The sequence below is a fragment of the Halictus rubicundus genome, chromosome 1 (assembly GCF_050948215.1).
Source record: "Halictus rubicundus isolate RS-2024b chromosome 1, iyHalRubi1_principal, whole genome shotgun sequence".
Taxonomy (NCBI): domain Eukaryota; kingdom Metazoa; phylum Arthropoda; class Insecta; order Hymenoptera; family Halictidae; genus Halictus; species Halictus rubicundus.
This window is the reverse complement of record NC_135149.1, coordinates 7,602,372-7,609,301: the sequence shown is the minus strand read 5'-3', so window position 1 is coordinate 7,609,301 and position 6,930 is coordinate 7,602,372.

The following is a 6,930-nucleotide window of genomic DNA, read 5'->3' as shown; positions in this document are numbered from 1 at the left end:
ACATAACTCTGAACAGCTCAATATCTCGAAAACTATGCCATCGATTTTAAAGTTCTTAGTCTTAAATTGCATGGTACTGAAGGGCCTTTCTGACTACATAAACGTGAAGTGGCCTCCCTTCCCTTTTAACGGGGGAGGGGAGGTACCTTTATAATTTTAAATGGAACCCCCTATAAAATGTTACATATTTAGATTCTACCGGAGAAAACAAGTCAATTTTGTCGGAAACATTTTTTTGTCAGATACTTCCATGATGAGATATAACAGTTTGAAGTTTCGAGTTGTAGGTACTTGAAGCGCTCGGAAATAGCGTTATGGAATTATACGCGCTTGAGTCCTTTGCTTATTCGTGAAGAAATAAAATGTACTTTAAATTAAATGTTCAAAATGTCCACCACGGGCTTGTAAACATTTATTTACTCGGAACATCAAAGTTGTTCTAACATTTTTTAACATTTCGGGAGTCACTGAAGCGGAAGCGTCACGTATTCTTTGTTTCATATCCTCTTTTGTCGTCGGTGGTTCAAACATAACTTTGTCCTTTACATATCCCCATAAGAAAAAATCTAATGGTGTTAGATCGGGCGATCGAGGAGGCCATTGACGAGGTCCCCCACGACCTATCCATTTGTTCCCAAATCTTTCGTTCAAAAATTGCCTGGTGATGATTGCAAAATGTGGAGGAGCGCCGTCTTGTTGAAACCACATTTCTCTTCTAACGTGCAGTGGCACATCTTCCAAAAGCGCAGGCAAATGATTTTTTAAGAAATCACAATAACTTGCAGATGTTACAGTTTCTTGAAAAAAATAAGGTCCAATCACAAAATCTCCTATTAGGCCACACCAAACATTTAAAGACCATCGATGTTGAAAGGGAACACATCGCATCCAATTTGGGTTTTCCACGGCCCAATAATGCAGATTATGTCTATTTACATGCCCTGAATTCATAAAAGTGGCCTCATCGGAAAAAAGTATTTTGCACAAAAAGTCGTTTTCCACAACACCCTGCTTCCACTCACAAAATCTTATGCGGTGATCGTAATCTGCTATCGAAAGCTCTTGTTATAAAACCATGTGATATGGATGATACTTTTGCCGTTTCAAAATTCGTTGAATTGATGAACGACTAATATGTGATGTTTGTGCAAGTGTACGTTGACTAATATGAGGATTTAATGTAATTGCAGCAAGAATACTGGCACTATTATTTTCATTAGTGACAGCTTTACTAAGCCGCTTTTCTAAATTATGAAATGTTTCTAAATTATGAAGCGCGTATAATTCCATAACGCTATTTCCGAGCGCTTCAAGTACCTACAACTCGAAACTTCAAACTGTTATATCTCATCATGGAAGTATCTGACAAAAAAATGTTTCGGACAAAATTGACTTGTTTTCTCCGGTAGAATCTAAATATGTAACATTTTATAGGGGGTTCCATTTAAAATTACAAAGGTACCTCCCCTCCCCCGTAAAAGGGGAAGGGAGGCCACTTCACGTTTATGTAGTCAGAAAGGCCCTTCAGTTCCATGCAATTTAAGACTAAGAACTTTAAAATCGATGGCATAGTTTTCGAGATATTGAGCTGTTCAGAGTTATGTGGGCCACCCTGTATTTCGTACATATATCGAGTAAAAACTGTACCTTTCTGGAAGAAATCCGACAAATGAGGTGCAATAAACTACTTAAAATTTAAGTGGTACATTGTTTCCTCAGACTGAAAAATACTATACTGGGATCTTATTAAAAATTCAGTTAAAATTTATTAAAATATTTTTCATGTGTAGTTTAAGATTACCAACGCAAATGTGCCAAAGAAATTCACGAAATTTCATATTTACAATTGTCTTGTAATGCTATGAAAACCAATGTATAGTTAATTTTACTGGGGTCCTGAGAGACCTCGGGATACCACTACTAATACAGTTCTGACATCGTCTTCACTTTAGGACACTTTCCTCTGACGATGTCGTCATCTAGGTGATCGAAAAAATGGCAATTTGTAAAAAATGGAAAGAATAAGGAAGGTGAAGGAGAAGGAATTTAATTCGTGAAATAATAGCATTAGCATGTGAGCTTCATTCGAAAGAGAACGGAGCGACCGTGCAAACGCTTCTGTGGGATTCTTTGAGAGGACGCCACAGAACTGCATCGAGATCCAGCTCCTGCACCGGAGAAATGCAGGGATTCCCCTACCGTTCGAGCGCATTGTGCGCTGCCCCCACCAGCAAATACCGGAACTCACGCGTGGCACGCTCGCCACACGTGGATCGTGCGTTCTCTTCTTCGTCGAAGCTCGCCGCTTCTCGGATTTTCTCGTGAACCGATGCCAACCACGTGTTCCGATCCTCCGAAGAGGGTTCCGCACGCTCGAGCCGCGCGATTCCAGCGGAAAGGGTGAGGCGAAGCAAAGGCAAAGCGAGGTAAGCGTCCCGCAATTAAGGCGAACTTGTCAAACACGCAACCACTATGAATTGCATTAATTGCTTCCCCTTGCTCCTTCTAAAGAACGTTATTACACGGGGTATTGCTTAATACCGGGTTGTAACCGCATGAAGTATTTTCTTGTAGATGGGTCCGTAATGATCGCGTGCGCGAAAAACCCAGCGCTACCATCGCTTGAAAGGGGAAAGTCTGCAGGGGTCGAAGAAAGTCATTTGAACTGGCTGCCACGTCGATCATACATGCGTGACACTGCTCTGTATCCAATTCGAAAAATTGCGTTTGAGTAAATTGAGTTTCATTGGGAGTTTTATGATTTTAACGAGTTAAAACCTTGGAGACCTGAAGGAAATGGTGAATCTGACATATTTTTTCAACTGTTGGCGATTGGTTAAAAATCTAGATTCTTACGGAAAATGTTAAGCAACGTCTTAACGTTATTCTCATATTTTTGGTATCACTTTAAATCACAAAATGGTGGAGTTGTATGTACAATGTTGTCCGACTCTATGTCAGAATCTGTGACTCTACGTTACAATAAATCTAACGCTGAACGAGACTGGTACACAAAAAAATGAAAACTGTTTGTGCCAGTTTAAAGACAAGAAGATTATTCTCATTGTAGCGCAAGAGTTATCAACAATTTGTAGAACTGACTGCTTTTTAAGAATCAGTGGAGAAAATTGATACAAAGGACGAATGAGGATTACAATTTCATCTGTATTAAATTAGGTGAAGCTTAAACTTTCCGAAAGGAGGGATTTCTCATGAGACGTATCAATATTCACCAGTCCCAACCGCCTTCCTCGTCGTTTATCCTAATTACACGCTGCCATTGGTTCATATCTGATATTAATAGTCGCCTAAAAGGATGAAAAAGTGGCACAAAGAACAGAGGGTCGATTAATGGATCGAAAAAGTGTATCCGTGGATCGTAAAATCTCATTTGCCGGTTCGTAACGCGAACAGTCAACGTCGTGGCCCTCCCGGGTTTTTTCGTGCTTTTTTCCGCGAATTACACGTAATGCCGCGGCGTTTGTAATTTCGCCCGGTTATTACAATCAATTTCATGTGGTTCCCTTGCGAGGGAGTGAAGGGGGATGACGGGGGAGGGGTAGTCAGCGGGACCGCCGTGTAGTCGCAGTCCATAAAACGCTACACAACCGATGTAATTACCGAGGTCGGCACGGTTTTAGAGCATCGAAACTACGGCTCGGGTAATTGCTACGGAATTACGAAAAATAACGGTTGTTGGAGTTAGATCGTAAAATTGAGCTAACGAGAAGTGCGGCGAGCGAGCATTCATCGCACGCTATAAAACCAGAGGAACAAATGTGCCCGAACGCGACGGATATGCAGGGTGCAGGTTATTATATGTTTAATTTTCGACCGCACACGTTGTTGCTACGTCAGGTTCCAAAAACCGAGAAGTTGCGCCCAAACGTGCCATTTCTTTACTCATTAAGTCCTGGAAATATTTTTTGAAAAAATTTTTTTTATTACTTCTTGTATCTTCATTGCTCAGGTGAATGTGTGGTAAATCTCATTATATATACGACCGGTGGCAAAAATTATTCGATCAAACAAATCAAGTGTTTGTCATTGCGATTATTCATATTTTCAATGTGGAAAATATTTCTATTATTGATAAAAATGATAAAACTTGTCATATGTATATAAAGAAAATAAAGTAATGAAGAGTTAAACGTAGGAACAAAATGTATAGTTAGAAATGTTCTAATTGTCCTACTTTTTGAGATATTGGCCCATGGAGACTGAATTATTTTTGTGAATCATGTTTTGAAATTAATGAATATGAAATGATACTGTGATAGTCGTAATATAATTTTATCTAGAATTGGAGAAAAATGGGTCTATGAAATATAAAAATAATACTTTTAATTTATATTTTTAATTTATATCAAGTATTAACATTATATTAAATGATTATATAATATTAATGGTAACAACAGAAAATTACTTAATATTCTTATAATTAATATTATTATTATACACTAGGAAAAGTAAAAAATTTCAGAAAACTTCGGATAGATGTAAATTTGAATTTAGAACTCGGAAAGTGAATAGTAGCGACATCCTTCATCGAATCTCCATAACTTTTGGAATCGTGAGACTGCAGACACCGACGAGGTACTGCCAGCACAGACGTAGTATAGGAGTAGACCAATCACACCGACAATATATTTACAAAGACTGCCAGCCCGACTGCGAGCCTCAAAGTGGGTCTCAGCACAGACGAGGTACAGGAGTAGACCAATCACCCAATGTATTTTTTTGTCTCACGTCCGCGGGGCTCTAAAGCCCCCTTACCATTTTTGTGTCACATCCTACCGTATCGGTTGGAGCTAATATTGTGGAACCAATATCACAGACGAGATGTAGGAATAGGCACCAAAGAGATATTTAGAAAGACTACAGACGAGGTATAGAAGCAGAGATTCCTCTCTGATAGAAGTAGACCAATCACTCACTATATTTTTCTGTCTCACGTCCGCGGAGCTCTAAAGCCCCATTACCATTTTTGTGTCACATCCTACCGTATCGGTCGGAACTAATATTGTGGAACTAATATTACAGACAAGATGTAGGAATATGCCAGTTCAGTCATCTCATCTTATGCTGTTTCGTGTCGCACGACATAAAATACCGTGAGAATGTTCATGGTTTAAAAGTTATTCTGTACCTTGAATTCTATTACCTACCTTTTTCTAAGAAATTAGATGGCTACATGGTCAAAGGAGTGCTTGTCGACATCATTGGAAAAAGAAGTTGTTGTAAACATTACACAGCCAGAAATAAGAAATTTATCAGTCTTTTGCGTTCGATAATTTAATGGGTGCAAATATTCATGGCTTAAAAGTTATTTTACATCTCGGTTTCTTTAATTTATTTTTACTAAATAATTAGTTGGCAAGATGGTCAAGGGAGTACTTGTCGACATCATTGGTGAGAGTAATTGTTGTAAACATTAAACAGCCAGAAATAATAAATTTTACAGTGAATTGTATACGATAAATTACTGCGTGCGAATATTCGTGAATGAAAAGTTACTCTGTATTTCGAGTTCTATTAGGTATTTTTGCTAAAAAATTAGATGGCAAGATGGTCAAGGGATTGCTTGTTGATACCATTACCAAAAGAAATTGTTATAAACATTAAGCAGCCAGAAATAACAAATTTACCAATAATTACTATTGCGGCCATCGAAATCTAGCGAAGTTAGTTTGGGGTGGGGGAGTTGCGCACCGCGCACCGCGCACCTGATCTCGGCGGCCGCGCTCAGTCCGTCAGCCGAGGTGCGCACTCAGGAGGGAGCGGGAGGGCTCCGGGACCAGAAGGACGAAGGACCTTGGAGTTGACCAGAGGTTCTCCAGAGCTGCCCTGGCCCACCCTGACCACCCTGGCCTACCCTCGCCTACCCTCAAGTGGACCAGGGATTCTCCAGAGCTGCAGTGGACATCAGTGGTCAACCCTGGTCCGCCTTAACGATGTCGGTATTTCAGATCGTGAGATACGAAACCCCATATGGTGATTGGCCTACTCCTATACCTCGTCTGTGACAGCACCTCGTCCTTCGTAGGAGTACGCTAGTCACGTTATGCTGATTCGTGTCGCACGATATAAAATACCGACTCTACCCAAATAGAATAACCAACTGATGAACTAGATCACAGCACACAGAACATAACTCATGAATCGGGCATATTAGTAAGAATCGAGCATCTTGTATACTCCCAATAATCATACATAAAAGTTACTTTGACATGCTTTGAGACATACTCAAGACATGCTTTATTGTTACTAAAAAAATGAGGTAGTAAGATGGCCAAGGGGGTATTCGACAGCATCATTGGCAAAAGGAATTCTTATAATCGTTAAACAAGCAGAGATAATAAATTTATCAGTATATTGGGTTCAATAAATTAATGCATGCGAATGTTCATGGTTCAAAAGTTATTCTATACCTTGAGTTTTATCACCTATCTTTACGAAAAAATTAAGTGACAAGATGGTCAAGAGAGTGTTTGTCGACATCATTGAAAGAAATTGTTATAACCATTAAACAGCCAGAAATGATAAATTTATTAAACCATATATTGAACGAAAAATGATTTAACTATAAAATAGGACCATAAGGTTTAAAAGAGAAAGTTCGATATCATGTCGAAGAATTGTTTCATTGTCACAGTCATTAGCTCGATGTCATCGTCGATTTTTAATATCTTATAGAGCAATTGGTATAATCTTGGCATAACAAAATATTCTAAATCGAGAATCACATCGATTCCCCAGGTCTCACCACGTGGTGGTTGCTGCGAGGAAGACCCACCCATCTAGTATTTCTTTCTCGTCCTACCAGACGGAAAATTACAAAATTACAAAATTAGAAAATACGTAATTTTTACCTAACGAATATTTTATATTCTGGCTATATGTGTGGCTAAGTATGTAGGGGTGACTAAC